Source organism: Panthera onca, chromosome D1, assembly GCF_046562875.1.
Source record: "Panthera onca isolate mPanOnc1 chromosome D1, mPanOnc1 haplotype 2, whole genome shotgun sequence".
NCBI lineage: Eukaryota > Metazoa > Chordata > Mammalia > Carnivora > Felidae > Panthera > Panthera onca.
In genome coordinates, this window is record NC_138348.1 from 4,702,881 (window position 1) to 4,725,073 (window position 22,193).

At 51.5% G+C, this 22,193-nt stretch overlaps 1 long non-coding RNA gene across 2 annotated transcripts; it reads right to left on the reverse strand.

Moving 5' to 3' along the window:
• Nucleotides 1–1,002: 1,002 nt before the first annotated feature.
• Nucleotides 1,003–4,632, reverse strand: LOC132662118 (uncharacterized). 2 transcript variants are annotated; one of them, XR_013550289.2, is made up of 3 exons: nt 4,505–4,632; nt 4,096–4,203; nt 1,003–1,103 (listed from the first exon to the last, which is right to left on the reverse strand). It is a non-coding gene; the product is annotated as an uncharacterized LOC132662118 (long non-coding RNA). The 2 variants fall into 2 exon arrangements; XR_009602523.2 differs by lacking the exon at nt 4,505–4,632 and adding an exon at nt 4,301–4,456.
• Between the last annotated feature and the right edge of the window lie 17,561 nt (nt 4,633–22,193).

Genomic DNA, 22,193 nt, shown 5'->3' on the forward strand with positions numbered 1-22,193 from the left:
GACAGGGCCCAAGGGTGGGTACGCAGCACTGGCTCCGTGTCACTCCCCCCCTCCCCTCCTCCCTCCCCTAGCTGTCACCAGCCCTCACTTTCTGTAGCCCTGAGTCCCAGCCCTCCTGAAGGTTCAGCAGCCGCATAACCTGGGTCCTTGGGGACCGTGTTTTCGACTTGGCCATGCCAGTGTCTGGTCCACCTTGCTTTCCTTCTCACTGCAGATTAAGAAGGTGACGTTTGGGGGCTCCTGGGTGGCTCAGTCATTAAGCATCTGACCTCAGCTCAGGTTTGTGAGTTTGAGCCCCACTCGGGGTAAAACACCGCGAGACCTGCTTTGGGTGAGCCCCATTTCCCTCTCTCTCTCTCTCTCTCTCTCTGCCCTTGACTCACTTGCACCATCTCTGTCTCAAAAAATAAAAATAAAAAAATAAAAAGAAGAGGTTGACATTCTGATTTCATTCGCCTTTTTAAGCACCTTAAAGACACCTGTAGTAGGTTGAATGGTGGCCCTGTGAATGTTAACGTACTTGGAAAAAAGGGTCTTTGCAGGCATTAAGTTAAGGATCATAAGAGTCTGGACCATCCAGGTGGATTCTGAATGCAGTGACAGTTGTCCTTAGACCAGAGAGGCAGAGGGAGATTTGAGACGGACAGAAGAGGAGGGGAAAGAGAAGAAGGCGGAGGCAGAGAGGAGAGGGGTGTGGCTACAAGTCAAGGAGAGCCTGGAGCCCCCAGAAGGTGGGAGAGGCAGGAAGGGTCCTCCCCCAGAGGCCTGGAAGGGAGCGGAGGCCCCTGGATGTCAAAGCTCTGGCCTCCAGGCTGCGAGAGAATACATTTCTGCTGCTTTAAGACATCCGGTCTGTGGTTTGTTACAGCCGCCACGGGCAATGAATACAGACCCTAATTTTCTCCAACCCATTTTACAGGGAGGGAAACTGAGGTCAGAGAGGTGAGGGCTTGTTCAGGGCATCATCTCGCAACTGTCTTCGTACCACAATGGCAGAGTGGAGGGATTGCAACAGAGGTGGTGTGCGTAAAACGTTTGCTCTCTGGTCCTCTGTAAACACATTTTCCTCCCGTGCTCCGGGGAGTCGTACAGCGATGCCTGTTCTGGAAAAAATAAAGCAGGGTAAGAGGGTCAAGGGGCACAGAAGGCCTCACTAGGAAGGCAACATCTGTGCAGACACCTGGAGGAAGGGAGGGAGGGGGCCTTGCAGCCGGTGGGGAAGGCCAGGGCACAGGCCCAGAGGCGCAGAGAGGGGCCAGAGGAGCCGAGCACAGAGAACCGAGGTCGGAGAGGAGTGGGCCAGCTCTGCAGGGTCCTGGAGGCCATCTCGTCCGAGTGACATGGGGACCACTGGAGGGCCAGGAGCAGGGGGGGAACACAGCATTCCAGTTCCATGTTACGGAACCTCTGTTCCCACGCGGGAAGGAGCCTCGGGGGCAGGAGAGGAGCCAAGCCGGCCAGCGGAGGGGCCGCGGGAGGGTTCCAAGTTCAAGATGGTGGTGACCAGGAAGGCAGCTGTGGAGACAGTGAGAGGCGGTAGGGTTCTGGATCTCTCTGCGGGGAGAGAGGACACGGAGAGCAGGACCAAGGTCGAGAGCGGGAGTCGAGGATGCCGTCAAAGCGTTTGGCCCAAGCGCCTGGGCGGCTGGGCTGGCACTCGTTGAGACTGGAAGTGTTGGTGAGCGAAAGACAAGAGACCCCAGGGCGTGGCGTCCCGAGGGGCGGACTGGGCAGCGTCTGGGGATCAGGGAGGAGGGCTGGGCTGGGCGCAGAGAGGTGGGACTCTTCAGCGTTGAAGCCACGATCGCAGAGGAACGTGGAAGGCGAGAGAAGTCCAAGGCCGCATGTTGGGGCCTCCAGGCTCAGAGGCGAGGGGACCAGGAGCGAGGGGCTCCCTGAAGGCAGAGGAGGAAGTGAGCGGAAGGCCAGGGCCAAGCATGGCTGCTGCATACGAGTGGCCTGGGGCTGGAGACGTGTCTGCTGGGCTCCGCAGGTGGCCGGTCTCGCGCGCCCTTGGGGAGATATTTGGAAACGCACAGCAGCTCACGCGCACCCGGGGTCAACCCGGGCCAGGCGTGCAATGTGCACGTAGTTGAACACGTAGGACTCCACCAGTCCACGCGGCAGGCCCCTGGGGGCAGGGCCCCTGCCTGGAACCCCGGGAGGCTGCCACACCTCTCTGGTCACTCTCTGAGGTCCTCGGGTCACTTCTGGCCCCAAAACAGCGTCGGTGAGCAGCTGCCATGCCAGGCCTGGCTTCACGATCAAAACGGAAGTTTATTCGAAGTCCCTGCTTCTCCCCTCCTCCAGCTGGCCTCTGCTCTCCTCCTCAGGGCTGGAGTAGGGGCGGGGGCAGGGGGAAGGACATGGGGGCGGGAAAGGGAAAGGGCTGGCGGGGGGGGGGGGGGGGGGGAACGAGTGTCCCTGGGACCAGACTGGGGGCCTGTAGCTTTGGGGATTCCAAACGTTAGTTCTTTCTATCTCGGGCTCCTTGTGGGCACGTTGGCTATTTTTCAGATGCCATCTGACCCCTGGACATAGGACTTTGCCCAGTTCTGTGGCTGGCCAGGCAGCTACAGGGATGGCCTTGGCCTTTCATTTATCAGGCATGGAACAAGCACAAGACACCTGTGGTGTCCCCCCACCTAGACCCAGCTGCAGGGACATATGTCCCCTGGTTCCTCGGAGCCCCCTTGTCCTGTCTCAGGATGAAAGGGGCCCACCTCAGAGCCTCTCTCTCTTTCTACTAAGCCCTCTCCTCCTTTGTGCTCTCATGGCAGGCAGTGGGCTAATTAGGTACTAGGCATCCCAGTTTGCCTGGCATTGAGGGGTCCCCAGAACATAGGACTTTCAGGGCACAAACTGGGAAGGTCCTGGGCAAACAGAAACGAGTCAGCTGCCCTAGGGCTGGTGAAACCAAGCTCCCCTCTGTGAGGCCCTCCCCCACAAGCACCCGGGCCAAACGGACAAAGCAAGCCCCACGCCGTGCCCGCCACCTAAAAGTTAAAAACCCCTCTTGAACACATCAATATCATTTTTTTATGTTTATTTATTTTTGAGAGAGACAGACAGACTGCGAGTGGGGGAGGGGCAGAGAGAGAGGGAGACACAGAATCCGAAGCAGCTCCAGGCTCCGAGCTGTCAGCACAGAGCCCGACACAAGGCTCGAACCCACGGACTGCAAGATCATGACCTGAGCCGAGGTCAGACGCTTAACCAACTGAGCCACCCAGGTGCCCCTGGATGTCATCTTTTTTTTTTTTTTTTAAGTAGAAGAATTTTCCTAAATAGAAGGAGGCAAAAGAGATATCCTAACCGATCATATCCTGCTTGAAAAATAATTGTGATGATATTAAGAATTATGAGTATTTTTTTTAGATCTGACAAACTATGTGTATGTAGGACAATTTTCCCAGGAGATCGCTTCCAAACTATTCAATGGAGAAACATCCTATTGTCTCCAAATGTCTTCATTATTTATATTCTTCGCAAATGTGGCAAAACCTTAGCAAATTTACAACCTAATAAAATTATGGGTGGTCACTGAAGAAAAAAAGTTATAAATTAGCCCACGGAGAGGGTGCCTGGGTGTCTCAGTCTGTTAAGTGTCCGACTTTGGCTCAGGTCACGATCTCACGGTTTGTGGGTTCGAGCCCTGCATGGGGCTCTGTGCTGATAGCTCAGAGCCTGGAGGCTGCTTTGGAATCTGTGTCTCCCTCTCTCTCTGAAAAAAAAAAAAAAAATTTAAAAATTAGCCCACAGACTATATAGAATATAGAGTGTTCTATCCTCCTAGCTGGACAAACACACCTTCCTGGCACCAGGAAGGCAGGAACTTTTTGGATTCCTCAGAGTTCTACGTTGGAGCATGGTGACAAGAGTCAGGTGAGGTCCCTTGACCTCTGCCCCAGGGAGGCACCCGCACAGCCTGGACTCCGTGCTCTGTGCTCTTTGAGCAGGGACTCCGGGGTCCGAGTGCCCGGGACAAGGTGGGGTGAGCAGCAGGGACCATGCCCGCTGTGGGGGATGGGCAGGCTGGAGGGGGTGCAGCGGCGGCCCCCCAAAGCTTGGAGCCCCAGGCAGGATGGCGCTTACCGTTTTGTTTGGGGCCTTCGACATCAGGCAAAACTGGGGTGGAAAGTCCCACATGAACTCCACCCCTCAAGAGAGACAGCACCGCTCAGAACAGCCTTGGCACCTGCCCTAAGTGGGAAAATGGCCAGGTTGAGATTCGAACCCAGGTCTCCCGGCCCTGCCGTGGCCCTCCTCCCAGGCTAATCCCCCCCGCCCCCCAACTTACAGTGACCGGCTCTCCTTCCCCAGGCCCCTGCCTCTCGCCAGGACCCCTCCTCACTCCCCATCTCCCGGCTCTGCCTATAAACCGGAGTCTGCCCTCCTAACAAAGCACGGCCAAATCTCACCATTCCCCTTCTTTCCTGTCAGTCCCCTCAGCCACCCAGCCTCTCCAACCCACCGTCTACACTCTCCGCCTTCCTGTCCTTACCTCCTGCTCGTTCGATCCTGCCCCCGGGATGACCTTCCCGGTGTCAACCCAAAGTCCGTTCCTGCTGTATCTTGTTTCTCCATTCCGCAGTCTCTTCCACCCCAGACCTCCCTCCTGTGCTTCCTTGAGTCGCCTCCAATCTTCCCCCCACCCCTCTTCCGCTTCTCCCCTCTCCCGGTCGGCCCTTCCTGCCCACACACTCCCCGGCTTCAGGCACGGCTCTCCGGTGCGTCGCTTTTCTCCACAGCTAGCTACCGCAGCCCCCCGCCCCATCTCTCTCTCCCGGCTCTGCCCACTGCAATCTGGCTGTCAGCACAACCAGCCTGAGGGTCCCGGAATGCCCGTCTGACCGTGGCCCTCCCTTCGCATGAACCCTCTATGGCTCCCCAGTGCCCCATGGCTCCTGCTCCCGCCAGCTTCTCCTGATGGCATCCATCCCCTCCCCCCCCCGGCCAGGCACAGATCTTCTAGGCTGCTCACTGTCCTCCCAGGCCCTGGGTCTCTCTGTCTAGCTGTTGCCCTCCTGCAAGCATTATGGTCACCTTTCACTGGGCGAGGCCAAACGGGCTCAGGTGGGGACAGAGAGAAGGGTAAAGAGAAAGGAGGTGCTGCAGAAACTCGGTGGGGGGAGGAAGGCCCCGCCAGCCCTCAGTGAGGGTGAATCTGGTGAAACGTGCCTTTGCAAAGGGTCAGCTTGGACGGGCAGCCGTGGAGAGGCCAGGTGCCCCTGGTGGCAGAAGGGTGTGTGCATGGAATGGTGACTCTCAGGTCTGGGGCCGGGAGCAGCCGGTGTCTGGGGTGCGCAGGAGGGAGGGGATCTGTAGGCCAGCAGGCTGCAGGGGCAAGGACCCAGACAGGGGCCCCTCTAACGGGGGCTCTGCACAGACAGAATATTGTGCGTCGTCTCGGGGACTCTCCCCGAGCTCAGACACGGCGTGGGTCTCAGCCCCTCCCTTCCTGCAGAACATACTCCATCCCAGTAGGATCCTGAGGTGTGGACACCCCAGGGGCGGTGATGGGAAGGGAAGTCATGGAAGGCGCCCAGGACAGGAGGCTTTGCCTAGAGGAGGTGGAGGAGGGTACAGGTCTCAGGACTGCTGGTGGCTGAGGACACGCCTAGGGGGTCTTGGGTCCGTGTGGACCCAGGAAGGCCCTTCCCTCACCCTGCTGAGGTCTTAGAAGCAGCCTCCGCCTCTAGGCTCTGGTGGGAGTGGCCTCACAGGGTCAGCAGGAGGGCTGGGCCTGGCATTGAGCCTAAAGATACACTTGCTGGGGCATCAGGGCAGCAAGGACACGGACCCCTCACGACACCGGAGGGTCAGACCCCCGGCTTGCCTGCGCCTCTCCAGGCCTTTGCGCCTCTCCAGGCCTTGGCCCTCGGCCCTTATGGGGAGCAGCAGGCGCGGCCGAGAGGCTGACGCTTGGCGTGCCTGGCAATGATGAGGGGGTGGGGGGGCAGGGAGGACGTGCCTCCTCCCAGCGTCCCCTCCCAGGCCAGGATCCCACGTCCTTCCTGCTTTTCTGTAACTCTCCGACCAAAGATCACAGCGGGCAGCGGACAAGGGCACCCGGCGCCTTTGATGCGCAAGCCCCGGCCCCACGGTCAACAAACCGCCTGGGACTTTGTACCTGGCTGTTTCCTCCCTGCGAGAAAGAAGCCCACACGTCTTCCCACCGCTCTCCCTGTGCCAGGGGCTGCAAGGCGAGTTCTCTCAAGCTGGTTTTCTAGATTCTCCAGGAGCCCCACGGAGCCCCTACTTGCCTCCCAACAGCCCTTCAAGGAAGGGGTCACGTTTATGCCCCTTTTATTCCCTCAGGGGAAACTGAGGCCAGGGACGAGTTGGGTGACTTGCTTGAGGTTCCTCAACGAGCAAAGGACGGAGCTGCAGACCGCGTTATCTCTGCTGCCTGCAAAGCCCTGTGTCCTTTCCCCGGAGAAGAAGCTGAGACCAGCGGGGCCCAGGTGGACTCGGGCATCTCCGCGCTCCGGGCGCGGCGCGCCCTCGGACCTGCAGTAAGCCATGCGGCCACGAGGGGGCAGCAGCATCCTGCCCTGCCTGGCTCTTCCTGGCGCTGGGGAACCAAAGAAACCGCTCTCGGCAAAAATCGGGGTGGGGTGGGGGGCGATAGGAGGGGGGAGTCTCAGAAGATGCACCTCCGGGAGAAACCGCCACGCATACCTGATGCTGTCAAGATAAGAGGACAGAACGCAGGCTCCCTGATCGGTGGACACGGTTGGAATGCCAGCTTGGGCAAGTTGCTGAACCCCTGGGGTCCTCAGTTTTCTAACAGGTGTTAATGGGGATGACAGCAGGTGCTGGCCTGGGGAGTAAGGTAACCGGGTAACACACATCGTGCTACTGGCAGGGTTCAGGGACCCCCCCCCCACCCCCACCCCGACCCTGGCGGGTCAGCAGCAAGGACCAGGGCTGGGCTTCCTGGCCTAAGCCTGGAGGAGGGTCCTGGGCATCCAAGCTGGAACCTGCTGACACCTGGGTGGGTCCTCCTCAGGGCAGGGAGGCTCTGAGTCTCCCTGGTCCGCCCACGACTTTCACAAGCAGGGCCTGTTGTTCCTCGGTAGACACCGGGGACCCACACATCTAGAAATGCGTGGCAGCCACCAAGCACCCATGCCAACCCCCCACCCCCACCCCCGCCAGGGACACTCTGGTGTCTCCACTTTGTGATAAGAAAACAGGCTCAGAGAGGCTGAGGGCCTGGCCCGGAGCCACAGCCTGCATCAGCCAAGGACCCCAGGGGCTGGGATTTGGGGGGGGGGGGGGGGGGGCGGTGCCCTCCAAGTCCTGCACAAAGGGCTGCCCAAGTGACCTCTGCAGGGTCAGGGATGTCAATTTTCTCCCGAATCCCCTCAGTCAAGGTGGAGACTGCTGAGGGACACTTTGATGGCTGTCCTTCCTCACATCTTCCCCCCCGGGCAGGTTTGCAGATTACCTAGGAAAAAACTGGGCAGAACTCCACCCTCGGCCTGCCTTGCCCCCCTCCCCGGTGGCCCAGGACCCTCAGCCATGGGCAAGTCAATGGGCAGGCAGCGGGGATGCAGTCAGGATTCTCCCCTTGCCAGCCCCAATAAACTGAGGAACGTGAGAATGGCCTGGGGCAGCCCCTATGATCTTTATAGTTCAGGCTGGTGTCAGTGAGGCTGAAAGAAGAGAGAGGAGCCCAGGTTCAGAGGCAATGCTTATGGTTCCAATGAGGTTAATGGGATTTATTTTGTATTCTGATTATAGAATTCATTCATGCTCCCTGCAGGTAGGAAAGGATAAAGAGAATAAAAATCATGTATAATCTCACGACAGAGATCTCACTGCTGTTAGCATTGCTATGTATTTCCTTCCAGTCTTTTTTTTTTTTTCTAGGCACATATGCAGACATGACTTTTTTTTTTTTTAAGGTTTTATTTTTAAGTAATCTCTACACCCAACATGGGGCTCGAACTCACAACCCCGAGATCAAGAGTCACACAATCCCTGGACTGAGCCAGTCAGGTGTCCCTGAGATGACGTTTTTAAAGCAAAATTGTGGTTAGAGCTTCTGTTTCCAGCAAAATGACAGGCTAGATATCCAGAGAGCCCCTCTTGAAACAGAACACCTAAAAATACTGAAGCAATATTAGTTTAAAAAAAAAAACAAACAACTTTTTTTTTTTTTTTTTTTTAACGTTTTATTTTATTTTTGAGACAGAGAGAGACAGAGCATGAACGGGGGAGGAGCAGAGAGAGAGGGAAACACAGAATCTGAAACAGGCTCCAGGCTCTGAGCTGTCAGCACAGAGCCCGACGCGGGGCTCGAACTCACAGACTGAGAGATCATGACCTGAGCTGAAGTCGGAAGCTTAACCGACCAAGCCACCCAGGCGCCCCCAAAACAACTTTTTAAAGCCATGATGGAGTTGGCAGGAAAGTAGGGGACATCTTTCAGGCCAGAAATAAAAAGAAAGCCATATTGGGGTGGTCGCGTGGCTCAGTCGGTTAAGCATCCCACTCTTGGTTTCGGCTCAGGTCATGATCTCGTGGTTTGTGAGTCTGAGCCCCTCATTAGATTCTGTGCTGACGGTGCCGAGGCTGCTTGGGACTCTCTCTCTCCTTCTCTCTCTCCCCCTCCCACGTCTCTCTCTTTCTCTCTCTCTTTCTCAAAACAAACATACAAATAAATAAATAAACTTTTTAAAAAAGCCATACTCGGGGCGCCTGGGTGGCTCAGTTGGTTAAGCGTCCGACTTCAGCTCAGGTCACGATCTCACGGTCCGTGAGTTCGAGCCCCGCGTCGGGCTCTGGGCTGATGGCTCAGAGCCTGGAGCCTGCTTCTGATTCTGTGTCTCCCTCTCTCTCTGCCCCTCCCCTGTTCATGCTCTGTCTCTCTCTGTCTCAAAAATAAATAAACGTTAAAAAAAAAAAAAAAATTTAAAAAAGCCATACTCATATTTTCAAGACAACTGGCAACTTGAGCTCTGATGATAGCAGACGTAAACACTGATGCTATAAGGGAATTGTCCTTTTACATTTTTGTTGTGAATGCGGATGATGCAGCTATGTTTTCTAAAGAGTTCTCATCAAGGGGCGCCTGGGTGGCTCAGTTAAATGTCTGACTCTTGATTTTGGCTCAGGTCATGATGTCACGGTTTGTGAGATCGAGTCCCACGTTAGGCTCTGTGCTGACAGCACGGAGCCTGCTTGGGATTCTCTCTCTCTCCCTCTCTCTCTTTCTCTCTCTCTCTCTCTCCCTCTTTCCCGCTTGTGCTGTCTCTCTCCCTCTCTCTCTCAAAATAAATAAATAAACTTAAAAAAATAAATAAAATAAAGCGTTCTCATCATTTGGAAGATGCGTGCTGGAGTATTTTCAGATGGAATGGCATAATGTCTAGAATTTGCTTCAAGACCCTACTGACGGGGGTGGGGGTGGGGGAGTGAGCTCCAAAGTTGGCTGTGTGATTAGTTCATGGAAGTCACTGCAGTATTCTTTGTGTGTTTACGTATATTTCAAATACTGCATTAAATGAAACCAAGACCATTGCCGGCTGCAGCTGGCCTTGCCCTGGGGGTGCCTCTGCTCCCAAGAACCTCAGAGCCGGGAGGGAGTTCAGATCAGAAACCCACAAGGAGCTGAGAATCCCCAGGAAAGAGACATCCTCGGTGAATGAACAACAACAAAATTATCTGCCGCATGGAGGGCCGTGAGGATGGGAGGGAGAAGACTTCTTTTTTATATTTAAATTACTTTTATTTATTTTATTTTTTTTTTTAAGCGAGAGAGACAGTGCATGAGCAGGGCAGGTGCCGAGAAAGAGGGAGACCCAGAATCCGAAACAGGCTCCAGGCTCTGAGCTGTCAACACAGAGCCCGACGCGGGGCTCGAACCCACGAACCGTGACATCATGACCTGAGCTGAAGTCGGACGCTTAACCGACTGAGCCACCCAGGCACCCTGAGAAGACTTCTTTGTGTTGGCTGTGGCTCGGGAGTCGAGCAGGAACACGTGAGAAGGAAGCAAGAAGTCTCCCTGAGAACGTGTCGGCCTGGCCCTGTACCCAAAAGGCTTAGAACAAGAAGCCACATAGACTTCGATGTGGAGGGTGCCATCTAAAGGGGTCCCCTTTGGTAGAGCCCCACAGAGCCTGGCGAAGCAAAGGCAACCGGGGAGCAATGCAATGTTCTATGTGCTTTGAGCAGCGCCCTCAAAGTTCTGGAACTCACAGAGCACATCAGGACGTGAACCACCACGAGCAAGGGCAAACTGTGGTCCAGAGCCATAAAATCTGGACAACCTTCTTCAAATGTTTAAAGAAACAAAACAGGATACGGGGTGCCTGGGTGGCTCAGTTGGTTAAGCATCAGGTCATGATCTCGTAAGTCTGCAAGTTTGAGCCCCACATCAGGCTCTATGCTGACAGCTCAGAGCCTGGAGCCTGCTTCGGATTCTGTGTCTCCTTCTCTCTCCGCCCCTCCCCTGCTTGTGCTCTGTCTCCGTCTCTGTCTCAAAAAATGAGTAAATGTTAAAAAAAAAAAGTTTTAGAAAAAGAAATAAAGTCCAGAGAAACTGGAGGGAAAAGAACGACTGCAGACGTAAAAATTACAATTGAAATTGGGAACCGAATAGACGAGACGGTGAGTGCTCTGGGGACAGAAGGAAGAGACTGCCCAGGTGGAGCCCAGAGAGACGAACAGGGACAGAGGAAGTCAAGCCCACGTACGATAGTGCGTCCTACACTGTTCCTACTCAGAACACTCTGGAAGCCCCTCCAAAGGCCAAACACAGAGCCACCGTGTGACTCAGCCGTCCCGTTCCCAGGCACCGACCGGAGAGACACGAAGGCAAAAATCTGCACAGAAACGTGCGCGTGAATGTTTTCACGGCAGCGTCGTTCATCATAGCCCCCAAGTGGAAACAACCCAAGTGTCCAAAGGTCCAGATGAATGGATAAGCGCAACGTTGTTTACGGATGCAACGGGATATTAACTCGGCAGTAAAAAGGAGGGCCGTGCTGATACGCCCTACACCATTGAGAAGCCATGAAACTGGGGTGCTAAATGAAAGAAGCCAGGCACAAAAGACCACATATCGGGGCACCCACTGGCTCAGTCGGAAGGGCGTGGTCTCGGGTTTCTGAGTTCAAGCCCCACAGTGGGTGTAGAGATTACCAAAAACAAACAAACAAACAAACAAACTTAAAAAAAAAAAAAGACCATATATTGTAGGATTCCATTTACTTGAAACATCCAGAAGAGGCAAATCCCTAGAGACAGAAAGCACATCAGTGGTTGCCAAGGGGCTGGGGGGACGGTAGGTGGGGGAGTGATTGCTGATGGCTACGGGGCTTCCTTTGGGGTGATAAAATGTTCCAACTTCAGTGAAAGTGATTGGTTGCACAACTCTCTGAATATACTAAAAACTATTGTATCCTTCACTTTATGTTTGTGTTTTTTTTTTTAATTTTCCTCCAACGTTTATTTATTTTTGAAGCGAGACAGACAGGGCATGAGCAGGGGAGGGGCAGAGACAGAGGGAGACACAGAATCCGAAGCGGGCTCCAGGCTCCGAGCTGTCAGCACAGAGCCCGACGTGGGGCTCGAACTCACAAACTATGAGATCGTGACCTGAGCCGAAGTTGGACACTTAACCAACTGAGCCACCCAGGCGCCCCATCACTTTACTTTTTTTTTTTTTTTTTTATGTTTTGTTTGTTTTTTTGAGAGAGAGCACAAGCAGGGGAGGGGCAGAGAGAGAGGAGGACAGAGGATCTGAGGTAGACCCTCTGATGACACCAGTGAGCCACATGCAGGGCTTGAACTCCTGAACCAGGAGATCATGACCTGAACTGAAGTCAGATGCTTCACCGACTGAGCCACCCAGATGCCCCCGTACCCTTCACTTTAAATAGACGAGCTGTATCATGGCTCATGAGTTCGAGCCCCGCGTCGGGCTCTGTGCTGAGAGCTGGGAGCCTGGAGCCTGCTTCGGATTCTGGGTCTCCCTCTCTCTCCACCCCTCCCCTGCTTGCACTCTGTTTCTCTCTCCTTCAAAATAAATAAACATTAAAAAAAATTTTTTTTTTAAAGAATAAGGTAATGGGGAGGAGAGTAATGGGAATTGGACAGCCGGCGGTAAAGAGAACTCCAAAGAACACAGGACCAGAAGACACAAGGGCTGGGACCAAGGGCACAACAAAGAAGATCCCGGAGCGGAGGTCCTGCCCTCACCGAAGAGGGAAGAAGATGCTGGAAAGGTCACCCAGGTGTGGTGCCAGCAGCACTCACCAGAAATCCACCCTCTAGTGCCAGGGAAGCCCGGGCTGGCCAAGTGTCTCGCTCTTGGCCCTCTGCTAGGAAGCCACCTCGGGGCCAGGGGTGGGGGTGGCGGTGGGGGGCAGGAACACACAGAATCAGGACGAGCAGTCCGCCCTCTGCTCCGCTGTCCCCAGCGCCCTCCGGGTCCCGTGCCACAGAGCAGGCGGCAAAGGGCGCATCTTAGCAGGTGGGCAGCAAGTTACCAGGTGGCCCAACAGCAGGCGTGCGGAACCCCAGAAAGAGCTCTTAAAGCCGGCCGGAGGGAGCGACAGAATGCCAATGGGTAAGCGCCAGCCAGCCTGGCCAGGGGCCGCGCAGGAAACCCCTGCATGGAGCAGACACGCCCTCCACCACGCACTCGAGACTCAGGAACACGATCTTCGAGAACGGGACCAGGGAGATGCAGAATCGGAAGCAGGCTCCAGGCTCTGAGCTGTCAACACAGAGACGGACAGGGGGCTCGAACTCAGGAACCGCTATCATCATGACCTGAGCCAAAGTCGGACGCTCAACCGACTGAGCCACCCAGAAGCTCCCTTTTTTTTTTTTTTTTTTTTTTTTTAATGTTGATTACCTTGGAGTTTCTGGCTGTTTAATCATTTCAGCTTATAAAAAAAAGACAGAGACAGAGGATCATTTAACTACTTTTTTCCTATGTTTATACATATCATTTCATTCTTTTTTTTAGCTGCATTTTTTAGTTTGTTCTTTACATTTTTCAGCTGGCAATACATTCAGACGAATTTCAGAAGCTACAAAGGAGTAATTGCATTTTATATGCCATTTTTATCTTACTTTTTTTCCCCACCTAATATTATGTCCTAGGCATTTCCCCATATTCTTGGCAGTTCTTTACAGGCATCACTTTTTTTTACTGTTTATTTATTTTTGACAGACAGAGGGTGGGGGAGGGGCAGAGAGAGAGAAGGAGACAGAGAATCCCAAGCAGGCTGCTAACGCTGTCAGCCCAGAGCCCGACACAGGGCTCGATCCCTGATCTCACACCGTGAGATCCTGACCTGAGCCCAAACCAAGAGTCGGATGCTGAACCAACTGAGCTGTCTCATTTTTACTAGGCGCTTAGTAATCTTGCGTACGGATAATTACAACTTACTTCAGCATTCTGCATGGCTTTTAGCCTTCTTCCATGTTTTCGGTGTTGGACCTGATATCACAGCTAACGTCCCTGCACATACATCTTTGGGTGTCTCTCTCGTTATGGTCTCAGATGGCAGTAGGCGCGAGAGTCACCTGGGCCAGACTTCACTTAGACTCTGGGTTCCCGGTGTAGCCATGACTTGGGGCTGGAAGTTGAGAAAGACTTGGGGGTCGGGCTCAAATCAGAGCCGAAGGGTGATACACAGCTTTACGGCTCCCGCGTGCTGTTTTCGCGTCGGATTTGGATGAATGTTTCTTCTGCCTATCGACCTGGGAACTATTCATCCTACAAATATTTACTGAACACCTGCCGTATGCCAGACACTGTTCTAGGAGCTTTGGATTCCAAACAAAGACCACCGCTGTCACGGAGCCTACGCTTGAGAGGGGGAGAGACAGATAACAAGTCTACACAAATAAATCTTACAATATGTCAGAAAATTTTTGGAAAAAAATGTGAAGCGGGGTTGGGGGATCAGGAAAACACAGAATGGTCAGGAAAGATCTCGTTGAGAAGGTAGACTAAGAAGGGGAGACTAGAACGTTCAGAGGATGGTGTCAAGAGGACATCTGGAGGAAGAACGTTCCAGACAAAAGGAACAGCCAATGCAAAGTTCTTGGGTTGACAATGTGCTGGGTTTTGTTTTGTTTTCATTTTAATGACAAGAGCATTTTTCTATCTCATTAAATGTTACAAAACTCTTTTCTGATCTCTGCGAAGGGCAAGTAAGCCTGATGTTCCTTCTTCCCCCAGATAACGAGGGAGTAATTCTCTGTCTCCCTCACTGCTCTCTCTGTGCCACTGGACTGTGCGACAGGTCCTGGGAACAGTGACTGGACTCAGCACTGTTGTGACGTTTCTCAGCAGGTCCCAGCACAGGGGGCCAGAGCCGGAAAGAAAAAAAGAATTAATTCTTGAATTTTCAGTTTCAAAACAGACCCTTGAAGCTCACAGAAGAGGTAACAGATGCCACTATTAGGGGAGAGGGTGAGCTTGGCCAGGGAGAGGGCGAGACCCCAAGGAATACCAGGGGTCCCAAAGCTTGTGGTCTCAGCACCCTTTTATACTCCTAACATTTTTTGAAGCAGTGGGGTGGGGGGGTGCCTGATTGGCTCAGTCAGTACAGCATGTGACTCTTGATCTCAGGGTCATGAGTTCAAGCCCCACATTGGGCATAGAGCCTACTCGAAAGAAAGAAAGAAAGAAAGAAAGAAAGAAAGAAAGAAAGAAAGATTAAAACTGAGGAGTCTTTAAATTATACATTTATTTTAAAATAACAATGATAAACCATTGCATGCTAACACAAATAACATATTTTATGAAAAAAATAGCAAATAACAAAAATTAGTGAGAAGACCAGTATCGTTTTAAATGCTCGCAAGTCTCTTTAATGTCTGGCCTCTCCTATCCGTTTCTATGTTTTACTTATTGCAAAATGTTGTTAGGGTTGAGGTCATGAAGAGAACGGGGCCTCACACACTCACGGAGCTGGAGACAGAAGGGTGTTTTGGCAATGCGTCCAAATACTTGAAAAGGCCGGTCTCTCTGTCACTTCACCAGAACCTAGCAAGCCGTAGTTTCGCAAAGTTACCCGCATTTGGAATTGGAAAGCATATTAATAAATATTCTGAACTTTGTAACATTAGAGTCCAATTGGGCTCAGCTACGCTTACAGCAGCCAGTATAGTACCCTCGTACCAAATTGGTAGTGGGAGTGGGGTGCCCCTGTTAATCCAATAAGCAGGTAGCCACCTTTAGCCAAGTATTAGAAGAAAGTGATAGGCTCAGACAAAAAAGGACCCTTTTTAAAAAATTTTTTTTTTTTACATTTATTTATTTTTTAAGAGACAGAGAGAGACAGAGCACAAGTTGGGGAGGGGCAGAGAGAGAAGGAGACACAGAATCCCAAGCAGGCTCCAGGCTCTGAGCCATCAGCACAGAGCCCGATGCGGGGCTCGAACTCATAAACCGCGAGATCGTGACCTGAGCCGAAGTCGGACGCTTAACCGACTGAGCCACCCAGGCACCCCCCAAAGGACCCATTTTTAAGCAGAACGAATAAGATAGTAAGACTCCAGAAATTTGAAGCCTTGTAGGTTAAGAAAATCCGATTGCTTCTAGACACCTCGTAGCACGAAACAAGGCTGCCAGGCAGATTGTAAGTGGCAAAGACCCCCAAATGCTCAGCTCAGAGACAGAGACCAGACTCCACTTGGTGGTTGGAAGGCAAGGAATACAATCCAGGGTGAGCTGGGTGTATCTCCTTGGACAAGCAAACAGCCTGAAAACAAATAGCAAACAGGTCAGTCTGCTGCTAGCGCTTTGAGGGAACTGTTTTTCCGGAGAAGTCATGAGACCAGGGGCCCCTGGGTGGCTCAGTCGGCTAAGCATCCAGCTCTCGGTTTTGGCTCAGGGCATGATCGCAGTCCGTGGGTTTGAGCTGCTGACAGCACAGAGCCTGCTTGGGATTCTCTCTCTCTCCCTCTCTCTCTCTGCCCCTCCCCCACTTGCATACTTGCTCACTTGCTCTCTCTCAAAATAAACATTAAAAAAAAAAAATAGTAAGTCATGAAACCAGACTTTAAAACCCTATACAGTCGGGGCATTAAAACAAAAGTGGCCGGTAGGCCTGCAAGCTTGCGTGGGCAGGAATAGGCTGCCAAAGCGGGACATCCCCCAAGGAGGACATAGTCCCCAAGTGCACACTTCTGATGTGGGTGCAGGGGACAGCGGTCAGGGAAGACTCTCCCAGAAGCTGGTGCCAGTGCTGTGGGACTCCTTGAATCACTACCCCATCTCTAGCCCCCTTTTCCTTCTATCATTAGAGGTTGGGGACTTCCAGTCCTGACTTGCAGATTTCCTATCTCTTTCGTGTTCATTTCCACTTTCCCTGCAATTTTGCTCTGTTGTCACTTTTTCCATCTGATTTTTCGGAAGGTTCTCAGCCGTGACTATCTTTTTGTTTTTGGTTTTGGTTTTTTTGCACTTACTCTTTTGAATTTTTAATTTTGGAAATGATGTATTTTAGATTTGGGGAAACTGTCCACGGCCTGTTTGTATCCACTCTGCTCTGAGAGCTCTGACTCAGTGAGAGGCACCCTGTTCAGCTTGGCCTCAATCCCTGGAGGTACTGAAGCCCCACAAGTCAACTGCCATTGTTTTCTCTGCTGAGACAAACGTGCAGGTTCCTTTGGCTTCTGGGGGGTCAGGTTTTGGGGTTCCCGCAAACCCCCACAGACAGCTCCCCCACATCCTGCCTCCAGGACTGGAGCATTCGTTCCCCGGCCACCTGAAGGGTGGGTGGCCAACTGGACTGCTCTCGGTGGAGTCCCTCTCCTGAGCTTGCTCTTAGACAATGGAAACTGCCTGTCCCAAGGTCAAGGCCACTTCCTGAGGCAGCTGCATTCAATGCCTGACTGATATGGGGGAATAAAGGCCCCAGACCTTTGTCCCCACTCCAGAGATCCCTGGAGGCATCTCGGAGTCTGACTTCCCAGGGAACCTGAGTGCAGATGGGTCTTCTGGGCAGCAGAAAGTCCACAGGTCATGGACCACAAGGGAGCCTTTGTTCAAGGGCCCTGGCAGCAAAGCACTCAGCAAGCTGGGCCCTCTGCGCAGGCGTGTCGGGGCAGGTCACCCTCTTTTCTCAGGTGCGAGCTGAGGTACACGTGTGGTGGACGCCCCCCAAGGATGGTCGTTTCCGTTGCAAAGAGACAGATGGGAAGCGTGGGGAAAAAACAAAGACCACCCAAATGAGAACAAGTAAAGGCCACGAAGTCAGAGCTTTTGCCATAGGAAGGGAGCCAACCACCATCACTTGCGTTTTGCAGAGACTCGGGGCAGGCAGAGCAGCAAGAAAGCTTTATTGGGGGACGGGAAGGCTCCAGGGGTGCCCCGATTGGAGGCTGTTGGCACGGGGAGCTGACCAGGAGTGGGGCGTCCTGTGTGCTGGTGACGGGAACATATTTGGCTTCCTGTGGTCTTAAGTTGGAAGCAGGGACAAAAATGATGGAAATCGTCAGTTATTAATCAAATCCGGCATATTGGGCTGGTTCTTACAGACGTTATTGTTTCGTTTCTGGCACCATTGCAAGAGATCTGTGTGGCTTCCTGCAAATCTGCCTTACAGGCACGCTGGCTTGCTGGACTGGTTATTGCAGATAAGAGGTTGGTTTTTCTGGGCAAGTGGTTGGTTTTCTGGGCGGGCTGCTGCACGTTGTGTGGTTATGTATGATCCGGCTGTTGTGTGTTGTGTTTTCAGCCTCTTAAAAGAGACCCAGGGACTAAGGACAAAGAGCAGGGACCCCTTCAAGGGAGCAGAACCGGGGGCTCATCAAAGGCAAGGGGACCCACTGTTGTCTGGCCAGAGGATTTCATCACCGGGCTGGACCACGGACTCCCAATGTCTCGCACTATTTCCTTTCTGAATGGAAATTTTCACTGCCATTTCCTATCCCGGCTTCATCATAAATCGGGGAAGGCAGGCCAGTGGGAAGTGGAAAAAGAAAAAGAAATGTACTCTGCGAGATAGCATAGTAGAGTCAAAGACAATGAGAATATTCCGAAAAGCTGCAAGAAAAAGACAGATGGCCTCCAACGGGGAGGCGGCGAGACGGGCAGCTGATGCCTCAAAAGCATCGGCAGAAGTCAGACAGGCAGGCAAAGGGCACCGTCGGGGCACCAAGAGGAAATAAGTGCCAATCTTGAGTTTCTTAGTTATGAACAATATGTTTCGAGAATAAGGAAGGGGTACAGACATTTTCAGGAAAACAAAGGCTGGGAGACTTCAATCAGCAGGTACTCAGATTTGTTTCAGCAAGAGGAAAGTGACCATAGACAGGAGGCCTGAGAAACAAGAAGGAAGGAAAAGAAAAGAAAGCCATAAACATTTGGGTAAATGCAAAGAAACCTTGTCTCACAGAGTATTTTTTAAAAATCATCGAATCAACATACATAACAATGATAACACAAAAATCGGGAGGGGATAAACGGAGTTACAAGTTCTGAGAGGCTGGTTTCATCCTGGAGGAGTCATAACTACTGATTATGTTTGGACACTGATAAGACAGGTGACTAATTTTCCTTTTTTAAAAGTAATCTCTATGCCCAACATGGGACTCGAACTCATGACCCCAATATCAAGAGTCACGAGGTCCACTGACTGAGCCAGCCAGGTACCCCACAGGTGACTAATGTTTTAATTCTGGGGGTATTCACTAAAAGAATAGAAACACAGTGCATAAGTTCTAAATTAGCAGAGGGGAGAAGTAGAATAATTTTTTTTTAATAATCAATCCAAAAAAAGTCAAGAAAGGAGAGATAAGGAAACACAGAGGTAGGACATATAGAAAGTACAAAATAAGGTAAAAGGTAAATTCTGTGTCTCCCTCTCTCTCTGCCCCTCCCCTGCTCATGCTCTCTCTCTGTCCCTCAAAAATAAATAAATGTTAGGGGCACCTGAGTGGCTCAGTCGGTTGGGCGGCCGACTTCGGCTCAGGTCATGATCTCGCGGTCTGTGAGTTCAAGCCCCGCGTCTGGCTCTGTGCTGACAGCTCAGAGCCTGGAGCCTGTTTCAGATTCTGTGTCTCCCTCTCTCTGACCCTCCCCCATTCATGCTCTGTCTCTCTCTCTATCTCAAAAATAAATAAACATTAAAAAAAAATTTAAAAAAAGTTAAAAAAGTTTAAAAGAAGAATATTTTACCACTTCTCTCTCACTCACAGAATAAGTAAACAAAGTCAGTAGGGAGATAGATTTGGAAAACATAATTACTGAATGAGCGGCTTGATTTGTGTATATAGAGCACTTGGGAACCACATTCTCTTCAAGCACACTCAGAGCATTTGTTGAAAGTGACCATATACTGGTTCATAAAGCAGTTTCAACAAATCTCAAAGGACTAAGATAATACAGAATCTGCTTCTGACCACAGTGCGATTAACCTAGAGACTGAAAACAAACAAAACACTGGAAAATCCCTATGTGCTTGGGAATTCAGAAACACATGTTCAAGTAACAAACGGATCCAGGGAACGGTTTGTTTATTTATTTATTTTTAAATTTTTCTTAAGGTTTACTTTTGACACAGAGAGAGAGACAGAGCATGAGCAGGGGAGGGGCAGAGAGAGAGGGAGACACAGAATCCGAAGCAGGCTCCGGGCTCCGAGCTGTCGGCACAGAGCCCGACGTGGGGCTCGAACTCACGGACGCGAGATCATGCCCTGAGCTGAAGTCGGACACTCAACCGACTGAACCACCCAGGCGCCGCCCCCCCCCCCCCACCCCCGCCCAAGGAAGAGTTTAGATAGGAATTGAGAATAACAAGAATAAAAATAAAAACATAAAAAATAACAAGAATACTGTAGCCCCAAACCGTGGGGCACGGGGAAAGCAGCACATCGAAGGCATTTGTAGTCTTTTTTTTTTTTTTTAAATTTTTTTTTAACGTTTATTTATTTTTTTGAGACAGAGAGAAACAGAGCATGAACAGGGGAGGGTCAGAGAGAGGGAGACACAGAATCTGAAACAGGCTCCAGGCTCTGAGCGGTCAGCACAGAGCCCGACACGGGGCTCGAACTCACGGACCGTGAGATCATGACCTGAGCCGAAGTCGGCCGCTTAACCGACTGAGCCACCCAGGCACCCCAGCATTTGTAGTCTTATATGCATATCTTAGAAAAAGAAACAAAGTGGAAAGTTAATGGAATAAACACCCATCTCAGGAGGTTCGGTGAGAAGCCGGCTGTCGAGAGGCAGGGGTAGACCAGACAGGAGGGCAGTGGTTAGTGAGCGGGCTCAGCTTCTCCACCTCCTCCAACCTGATAGAAAGGGCGAAGGAAAGGCCTCAGGCTCAGGCCTGCAGGTGGAGAGAAGGAATGAAGGGTTGAAGAGAGTAGGACGTAACGGAAACCAAGGGTTTACCAGGAAAGTGTGGGATTTCTAGCAGCTCGGAGGGCCCTGCCGAGGCCGGGGACCACGGATCTTCCTCCGCACCCAGGTGTAGGCAAGAATTCACCTTGGGGGTGCCGTGTCACCAAGCAGGTGTGCTTAAGGACAAGGACGTTGAAGACACCACGGTGGCAAGAGAGTGACTTTCTTGTCGGATCGCAGAATTCACGCGAGAGGACAGCAGGGCAGAGGGCAGGAGCACGAACACCCAGGCACCCCTGTTCTTAGAACTTTGAATTGATTTTTAAATGGACTCCTTTAAACATTTTAGGAAGGTAATCACATTTTACGTAAATAATGAAAGCTTGCCTTTAAAAAGTGTACTCTAGGGGCGCCTGGATGGCTCAGTGGGTTAAGCACCTGACTTTGGCTTGATCATTGTTTGGCACGATCCTGTGGTTCGCGGGTTTGAGCCCCGCGGCAGGCTCTGTGCTGACAGCTGGGAGCCTGGAGGCTGCTTCGGATTCTGTGTCTCCCCCTCTCTCTGCCCCCCACCCCTCCTTATGCTCTGTCTCTCAAAAATAAATAAACGTTAGAAAAATTGTTTTAATTTAAAAAAAAAAGTGTTTTCTATTGACTCACTAAATTCTACTCTTGAAACCCACGCTACACTATATGCTAACTAACTTGATTTAAATTTTTAAAAATGTAAAAAAAAATTTTTTTTTAATGTATTCTATTTATTGCTTTTCTGTCAGTCCTTTGACTAGAACAATGTTCACTAAGAGCTGGAGAAGAGTTGTCTTTATAGGGACATCTCTAGTTTTTTTTAATTTTAGTCAATAAGTAAGATTGGGATAATAGTTTGAAATAATAATTTTTTTTTAATTTTTTTTTCAACGTTTTTTATTTATTTTTGGGACAGAGAGAGACAGAGCATGAACAGGGGAGGAGCAGAGGAGAGGGAGACACAGAATCAGAAACAGGCTCCAGGCTCCGAGCCATCAGCCCAGAGCCTGACGTGGGGCTTGAACTCACGGACCGTGAGATCGTGACCTGGCTGAAGTCGGACGCTTAACCGACTGCGCCACCCAGGCGCCCCTGAAATAATTATTCTTTATCGTCTTGAGTAAATATTCGTTTATTCCTAGTTTGCTAAGAATGTTTATCAAACCATGTTAGCCACTTTTTACTAAATTGTAATAGGCATTCCTGTCATCTCCTCCCCATGATCAAGATTCTTGATCAAGATTTTTAAGGATGATCTCGTCACAATTTTGGAAATCAGGATACACAAGGTACGTTGTTTGCATAAGTTGGAGGTAAACGTTTAAAACCAATTTTTTTTTAAATCAACTGTTTCTGATGAGAGTCCCTGCTTGAGCTCAAAGTCCCTCCACCCTGGATTTTTCATTTCTTGGACTCTGAGCCACGCTCCCTGCCTGAGTCCCTGGGATATGAATGACTCCGGTAACGCGCAGCCCTTGTCCGTGAAGGCAGCAGGGGGATCTGTAGCTGCCGTTGAGGGAGAGGCTGGTAGCAGCCCCTCCTCAGACCGGCTCAGAACTTTGCAGTGGAGTGGAGTACAGTAGAACCTTGATTTGCCAGCATAGCTCCTTCTGGAAACATGCTTGTCATCCAAAGCACTCGTATATCAAAGCGAATTTCAAGAACCGTTGGCTCAGGTGTAATCATGTGACGTTCGGCATCACATATTACTCGTGTTGCAAGACATCGCTCGTTTATCAAGTGAAAATTTATTGGAAATGTTTCTGTGTCTTGCAGGACGCTCGCAGAACAAGTTGCTCCAAGGACAGAGGGCAGAGGCTGAGTTCCCCGG